Genomic DNA, 7,044 nt, shown 5'->3' with positions numbered 1-7,044 from the left:
GGGGCGGGGCGCCGCCTCGGCTGATCGTTCCGGCCGCTGAGGATTTACCCCGCCTTCAGGCATAGGCCCGGGAGTGCCTTACTTGCTAGGGCCGAATAGGGGCGGGGTAACCTAAGGCCCCGCCCAGCATACCTGCGCAGCCTCAGTCGGGGTGCGCGAGTCAGGACCGGTGTGCCGACGTCAGCGCCCTACCCCGCCCCCATGAAGATGTATGTGCGGAGCTTTCGGCTGTGGCGTCACTTCCGCGAAGCAGCTGAGGGAGAGGATCCCTCTGGTGACAGCTAGAGGGGACTTCGTTTTGATTTCTTTGTAGGAGTGGGGCTGAGCCAACGAATTTGTACTAATGTGCAGATAACACAACCCTAAGAAAAAAATCCTTTTTCTTAGTTGTGTTTGTGCCTGGTATTTACCCTGTCACGGTCCAATGCAAAAGGTTCCTTTCACCACTGCCGCAGACTTTGAAGGGGTACCGCTTTTTTGGGAAAAAAAAAATTAAAGACAAACGAATTTGGGAGCTGGTGTAGCTCAGTGGCGCCACGCCTGCTTGGCAAGCACGAGGTCCTGAATTCGATCACCCGTACCCACAAAAAAGACAAACGGATTTTACAGCCTAGGTTTACAACTTTCAAAGGTTTTTGTTTTGTTTAGGGGAAGAAAACGCGTACTATTAATCATTTTTTAGTACAAGTATGTTTAGAGGACCTTGGTTCAGTTCCAAGCGCGCGCACACACAGAAGTAAATTGTGGAATAAAGCTTCAGTACTAATTAGCTTCGAGACTGATCAACTAATGCCATTTTGTTTCCATTGTAAGAATTATTCTAACTTCCTATAAACGGCTGGAGACTAAATGTTTAGGTTTTACAAACCTCACTACTTAAAACTTAAGAGAAATAAAAAAGTTTTTAAAAACCAAAATTTTTGACATGAAAATTAGAAATTTAACTTTCAGGGTTTGAAATTTGTATTGGAACACAGTCATGCTCATTGCTTTACTGTTGTCAGTAGCGGCTGGTTCCCTGCAACGTGAAATAAAGCGGAACTACTGAACTAAATCCCCGGCCCTAAGTGTGCATAATTCCTGTTGTTTGTTTGTTGTTGTTCTTGTTCTTTTGATACCAGGAATCAAACTCCGGTCCTTGCGCTTGTAAAGCAGGCGCTGGAACCACTGAGCTAAATCCCAGCCCCTCACTCCACCGTGACAGACTTGACAGTAATTGCGTGCAAATTATGTCTTCAGTGTTTTATACGGAAATTACATTTTACATTCAGTATTTCTCCTCAGTTATCTCGCAGGCAAATTAAACTCAACGTGTCAAAACTTCACAGAAGGGCTTGAAAGACCCCATCTCAAAAATCAAAAACAACAGGGGCCGGGGATATAGCTCAGTGGTTCTACCGCCTGCCTCCCAAGTGCAAAGACCTGAGTTCTATCTCCGGTACAAAAAAAAAAAAAAAAAAAAAAAGGCGTGGGGGCGCGCCCCTGTAATCCCAGCACTCCGGAGGCTGAGGCAGGAGGGTCTCTGTGAGTTCGAGACCAGCCTGGGCTACATGGTGAATTCCAGGGCAGTTTCAACTACACAGTGAGACCCTGTCTCAAAAAACCAAAAACCAAAACAAAAGCAATCTTACTTTATCAGTTTCTCCATCTTCAAGTGGTTGCTAGATATATCAGTCCTCAGTCAGTTGCACTTACTCCGTATATCTCCTTATATAATGCACGTCCATTTCCTTTTGAAAAGAAAATGAGGCATATGATGGGCAGTGATTTTATTTCAGGTGCTTCTTTGACTTTCTCAGTTTTGATAGAGGAGAATATTTAAACCAAGCGTTGGAATATAAAGACAATTGAGGGCGTTTGGCACAGCTTAGGTAATATTCTTGGCGAATTGGAGAAGCCACCCATTTGGCCTGCCTTGGATGAGTAAAGTTGCTCGGACTAGGTTTTGGCTTACTCAGTGGTGCACAAAATAAGCATCAGTCCTTGACTTAGGAATGTTTTTTATATAAATGTTAGTTAAGCTTTAAAAATAATCTTCTCTTTTGAAACCTAAGATTGGATGTTAGTCTAGAAGAAAATACCAATCATCAGTTATCAGTGCTTTAAAGTTGGCTTGAAATCAAGTGAGACTATAGTATATCTTACAGCTCTGGGTGCACGGTACATACAGAGTCACAGCCCTATGGTGAGCAATTAAAGGTGATTTCAAGATGCCCTGAGACCCAAAGCAATAACCTCAGCATGAAGGGAAGACACAAAAACTTGAGAATATTCTTTCTTAATGAGACTGTGACCTAGCAGCTTCTAAAGTAACATGGATTAATATTTTAAAAGTATATTTCTAGATCAGTGGTTCGGTGGCTTGCCTTGCAAGCACAAGGACCCGAGTTCAATCCCTGGTACCAAAAAAAAAAAAAAAAAGGCATATTTCTGGTCTGATTTTTGTCATAAAAGACCTCCACATTAATGTTAAGTGTCTTGCCTGAGTCCATCGGCCCAGACTGTGCTCAACATTTCACTTGATGGCAGGATTAGGAATTTCAGTTTATATCAACAATTTTCAGTTTATATCACAGATAGAGCCTCAGAATGACGCTGAATTAACTTGACAATAAAAATGTATCTGCCAAAGCAATTGGAATATTCATATTTTGGGGTCAGAAAATTAGCTCCTCATAGTAATTACTTCAGGAACTAAATTATATTTTAGGGTTTCTTTTTTATTGTGATTCAGAACAAGTAAAACTAATTAGATTAACTTAATGAGGAGTGTCATCTTGTATAATACCTGCACACACCATTTCCATTAGGGGTAACAAGCCAATAAATAATTCTTCTAAGTATAGAATGCAGTTTCCATTGCATAGAGCTGGAGACGTATGGAGTGCTTATGGCTTTTCAAGATCCACTTTCCAACTGGTGAGTGGTGCACACCTATAACCCCAGCACCTTGTGAGGCTGAGGCAGAAGGATCACAAACTAGAGGCAAATCTGGACAATTTAGTGAGCCCTATCTCAAAAAAATTTTAAAAAGAAATTAAAAGAGGGTTATGGAATTTAGCTCAGTGGTGCCGTCACTGCCTTACAGGAGCAAGATCCTGAGTACAATCCCTGGTACAAAAAAAAAAAAAAAAAAAAAAAAAAACAAAACAACCAAACCAAACAAACAAAAACCAGGGTTATGGAATGTAGCTCAGTTGTAGAATGCTTCTTCCTAGCATGAGTTCAATCCCAGTACCAAGGGGAAAAGAAAAGAAAGGAGAGGGGAGGGGAGGAGAAGGAAAGGGAGAGAAGGGGCCGAGGATTTAGTTTAGTGGTTCCACCGCCTACTTTGCAAATAAATACAAGGTCCTGAGTTCAATGTCCAGAACAACAACAACAAAAAAAGACCCTTTCTTAAATCCTTTCTCTGTTCACTGAACTTCTTAGGTGGTGGATAGAAATCTGTCACTGAGTTGAGGAGATTCTCAGTCATTGTTACTTCTGTTCCTTTCTTCTCCCTTTAGAACTGCCATTATGCACATATAACAGTTTTCTAGTTACTTCATTGTTCTTGGATACTGTGATTCATTTTATCACATTTTTTTCTTTGCTTTGGAAATTTTTTGTTAGTTTTTTTGAGACTAAGTCTCCCTAAAGTCCAGGCTGGCCTCAAAATCAGGACCATCCTGCCTCAGCCTCTCAGGTGCTGGGATCACAGTCATTTGCCACCCCACCTGGCTTTGAAGATTCCTTTGCCATATCTTCAAACTCATTTTTTTTCATCAACCATGTTTAGTGTAATAAAGTCCATAGAGCCCACTATTAACCATTCTTTTCTGTTACAATAATTTTGGCCTGTAGCATTTCTTTTTATTTCTTAGAATTTCCATCTCTTTGCTCACATTGCCCATCTGTTCTTGCTTGCTGTATACTTTAACCACTAGAGCCCTAAGTATAGAAATCATAGTTGTTTTAACTTCCCAGTCTGTAATTCCAACATCCCCATCATGTATGAGTTTAGTTCTGATCTTTGCCCTTTCTCTTCAAATTGCTTTTTGCCTTTTCATATGGCTTGTAATTTTTTTCTTGATAGCTGGAAAAGATGTACTGATTGCAAAGAACTTCAGTAAATAAGTCTTTGGCAATGTGGTAGTGGGACAAAAAGCGTTCTATAGTTGTGTGATTCTACATAGTCTTTTGGTGGGCCTTTGCCTGCGAATTGTGAATTCACAAATGCTTATTCTTAGTTCTTCCCCACTTTTGGAGAGTTCTCGGATCGAAGTTTAGAGCTACCTTGAGTGGGATATCTCTCTTCCCCGATGTTGGCTGGATATCAATAAAATCTCAATAACACAGGTTCTGGTAAAACAGCTTCTCTTAAGGGCAGGCCTTGTTATGGACAGCAGAATTCCCTGCTTATTTCAAAATTGCTCCTTTCCTTCAACCCCCTGCTGGAAGCAAGTGGGGATTTTTTCTCTGCTATTCACTACGAATCCAATCAAACTTTTGGAGGTAAATTTATTTTAAAAATAAATAGGTCCCACACCCTGGAGACTTAAACTGATACACATGTCTGTAGTAAGTCTCCAGTAATTCTAATTATGGTTCAAGTTTTCCCACCCTAACCAGAGTTCCTGTGGAGGTTTCTACTTTGGTAAGTTGTATTCTCTGTATTTCTCTACACTCCCTCCCTTCCTCCAAGTTTGAGCGACTATAGTTTTCCCTGTGTTCTCACTTCTCTTATGGATCTCAGAATGAGTATTGGTTTTTTGTTCTTGTTTGTTCAGCTATTTCTCCACCTCCTCTCCCAGTACCGGGGATCAAACTCAGGACCTTGCACTTGTGAGGCAGGCACAGCATCACTGAGCTAAATCCCCAGTCCCATCACTTATTTGTTTCTTGTTGTCCAGAGTCTGCCAAGCCTCTGGACATTGGAAATACTGTCCATTCCTTTTTAGTAGATATCATACAACTGTCTAAACTGCAGTGCCAGACAGGGGCATGAAAACACTGATTATTACTACATTGGTTGGAATGTAGCCACCTGTGTACAGTACAGATTCTTTTATGGGGGGGGTGTACCAGGGATTGAACTTGGACCTTGCACTTTTGATGCAGGCATGGTGCCACTGAACTAAATCCCCAGCCCCAGGTTCTTTTCATTAAAGCAAATTACCATATGTAGTCTCCTTTAGGATACCAGATCTAAAGAACTAGATATTACTGTAGAGTTCATGTAATTCATTACCAACTTTGTTTTTTTAAATAAGCAAATACCCAGGCAAAACTCTGATGGGAGGGGTGAGAAAGGAACTAGCAATGATCAAGAAAAGGGGGCTAGGAACTGGGACTATAGCTGAACGGTACAGCATCTGCCTGGCAAGAGTGAATCCCTGAGTTCAATTCCCAGTACAAAAAAAAAGGTGGGGGTGGGGTATCAGGCTGCTCCCAGAACAAATGAAGCACTGAAATTTTATGGGTTTACTGGGATGGATTAATGTCCAGTAAATTTCTATTGGCCAGGGGCATGATTCCAAAAAGATGTTTCTTCTTGTGGGAAACTGGGCCACCAGGTGGTCATGACCATTTATTCTAGAAACTGCTGAGTTCCTCTTGTAGTCGGTGCCATCATCCTGTGCAAATATTTCAGCCTTGTGATTTGAGCCAAGCCTTATGATAGAGGACTAGGTGTTCTGGTTCTTTCAGCTGCTGAGAACCAGCTATTTTACTCTTTCTTTTCCTTCTCTTAGGTTTCTTTCTCAGGCAATATTCTCTAACATCACATCCCTATAAAATTCTGCTGAGCAGTTTCCAGGTATTCCCAGTCTGTTGAGGACCAGCCAGTCCCAAGGCCCAGTGTTGACTTTCCTCAGGAACAGAGGAGTATGCAAACGGTTATAGACTTTTGGCTGTGTGGGAAAGCCATAATCACAGTGCTCCTAAGGCAAGATAGCACCTGCCAAGGGCAATATAAAATGCAGACATCCAGGTATGGGGTAAGACTTTAACTTGTTTCCTTTGAGATGCTAAACTTGTTCCCTATTTTACTACCCTAATCTCATTGCAGACACTATTCCTGGAAAAGTACACTACCCCTTCCCCTACATTTCTTGCTGAATAATAAAAGCAGGTCCACTGCAGAGATCTCCAGACAAATAAAGCTTTCTGCAATGATAAAAATATTCCACATCTATGCAATTCAATGCAGTAGGCACTAGCCAGGAGTAGCCATCATACAACTGAAATATGGCTTGAGAAATGAATTTTTAGGATTCTTAAAATAGTCAAATGCAGTTAGTAACTACTGCACTGGACAGTGAAGCTCCAGAAATAATTTGCATAGGGCCGGGGATTTAGCTCAGAGGTTCGGTGGCCTGCCTTGCAAGCGCAAGGACCTGAGTTCAATCCCTGGTACCAAAAAAAAAAGAAAGAAAGAAATAATTTGAATAGAAACACAATGGCTAGAGGAATAAATTAAATGACAACTAAAAAGCAAAGGGACTCATGCTCTGTAGCCCAATTTGCAGTCGATGAAACTGGATCTAAAATCCAGAACTCCATGTTCCTAGGCTTTTTTATTTTATTTTATTTTTTATTTTTTTGAAATTTTATTGAGTTTATTGGTACATTTTAGGGATACAGTACAGTTGCATTCATTGTTGGGATCATGTACCTCTACATGGCAAGTCTTGATTCTCATTTTTTACCCTTGTCCCTGCCCTCCCTTCACCCGCTCCTCCCCTCCCCATCTACAAACACTTTATTTTCATCTTTTCATTCTCTCACATTTTTTTCTTTTCCCTTTTTGTTCTTCCCCTACGCATCACACCTTCCCTACACTTTTAGCTCCTGTCTTCAAATTTCTAAATGTCAGTGATCTTATTAGAATCTTATGCATTGTTGCAGAATATTCACACCAGGGAAACTATTTGGTATTTACACATGTGGGACTTATTTATTTCACTTAGGAGTATATCTTCAATATGTATCCATTTTCCTATGAATGAATCTATTCTCTCGCTCTTTATGGCTGAGTAATATTCCATTTTATAGAAAAACCAC

At 40.9% G+C, this 7,044-nt stretch overlaps 1 protein-coding gene across 1 annotated transcript in view; it reads right to left on the bottom strand.

Moving 5' to 3' along the window:
- Positions 1 to 151, bottom strand: part of Nbeal1 (neurobeachin like 1) — a 195,561-nt gene extending 195,410 nt beyond the window's left edge. Inside the window, exon 1 of the mRNA XM_010616111.3 lies at positions 133 to 151. The gene's annotated coding sequence lies outside the window, so the exon portion shown is untranslated. The remainder of the gene's footprint in view (positions 1 to 132) is intronic.
- Positions 152 to 7,044: the final 6,893 nt, after the last annotated feature.

This window comes from Fukomys damarensis, unplaced genomic scaffold, assembly GCF_012274545.1.
Source record: "Fukomys damarensis isolate Sample0158 unplaced genomic scaffold, DMR_v1.0_HiC HiC_scaffold_16, whole genome shotgun sequence".
Classification (NCBI taxonomy): Eukaryota; Metazoa; Chordata; class Mammalia; order Rodentia; family Bathyergidae; genus Fukomys; species Fukomys damarensis.
Note: the sequence above shows the minus strand (reverse complement) of the source record. Positions and strands in the feature narration are given on the sequence as shown.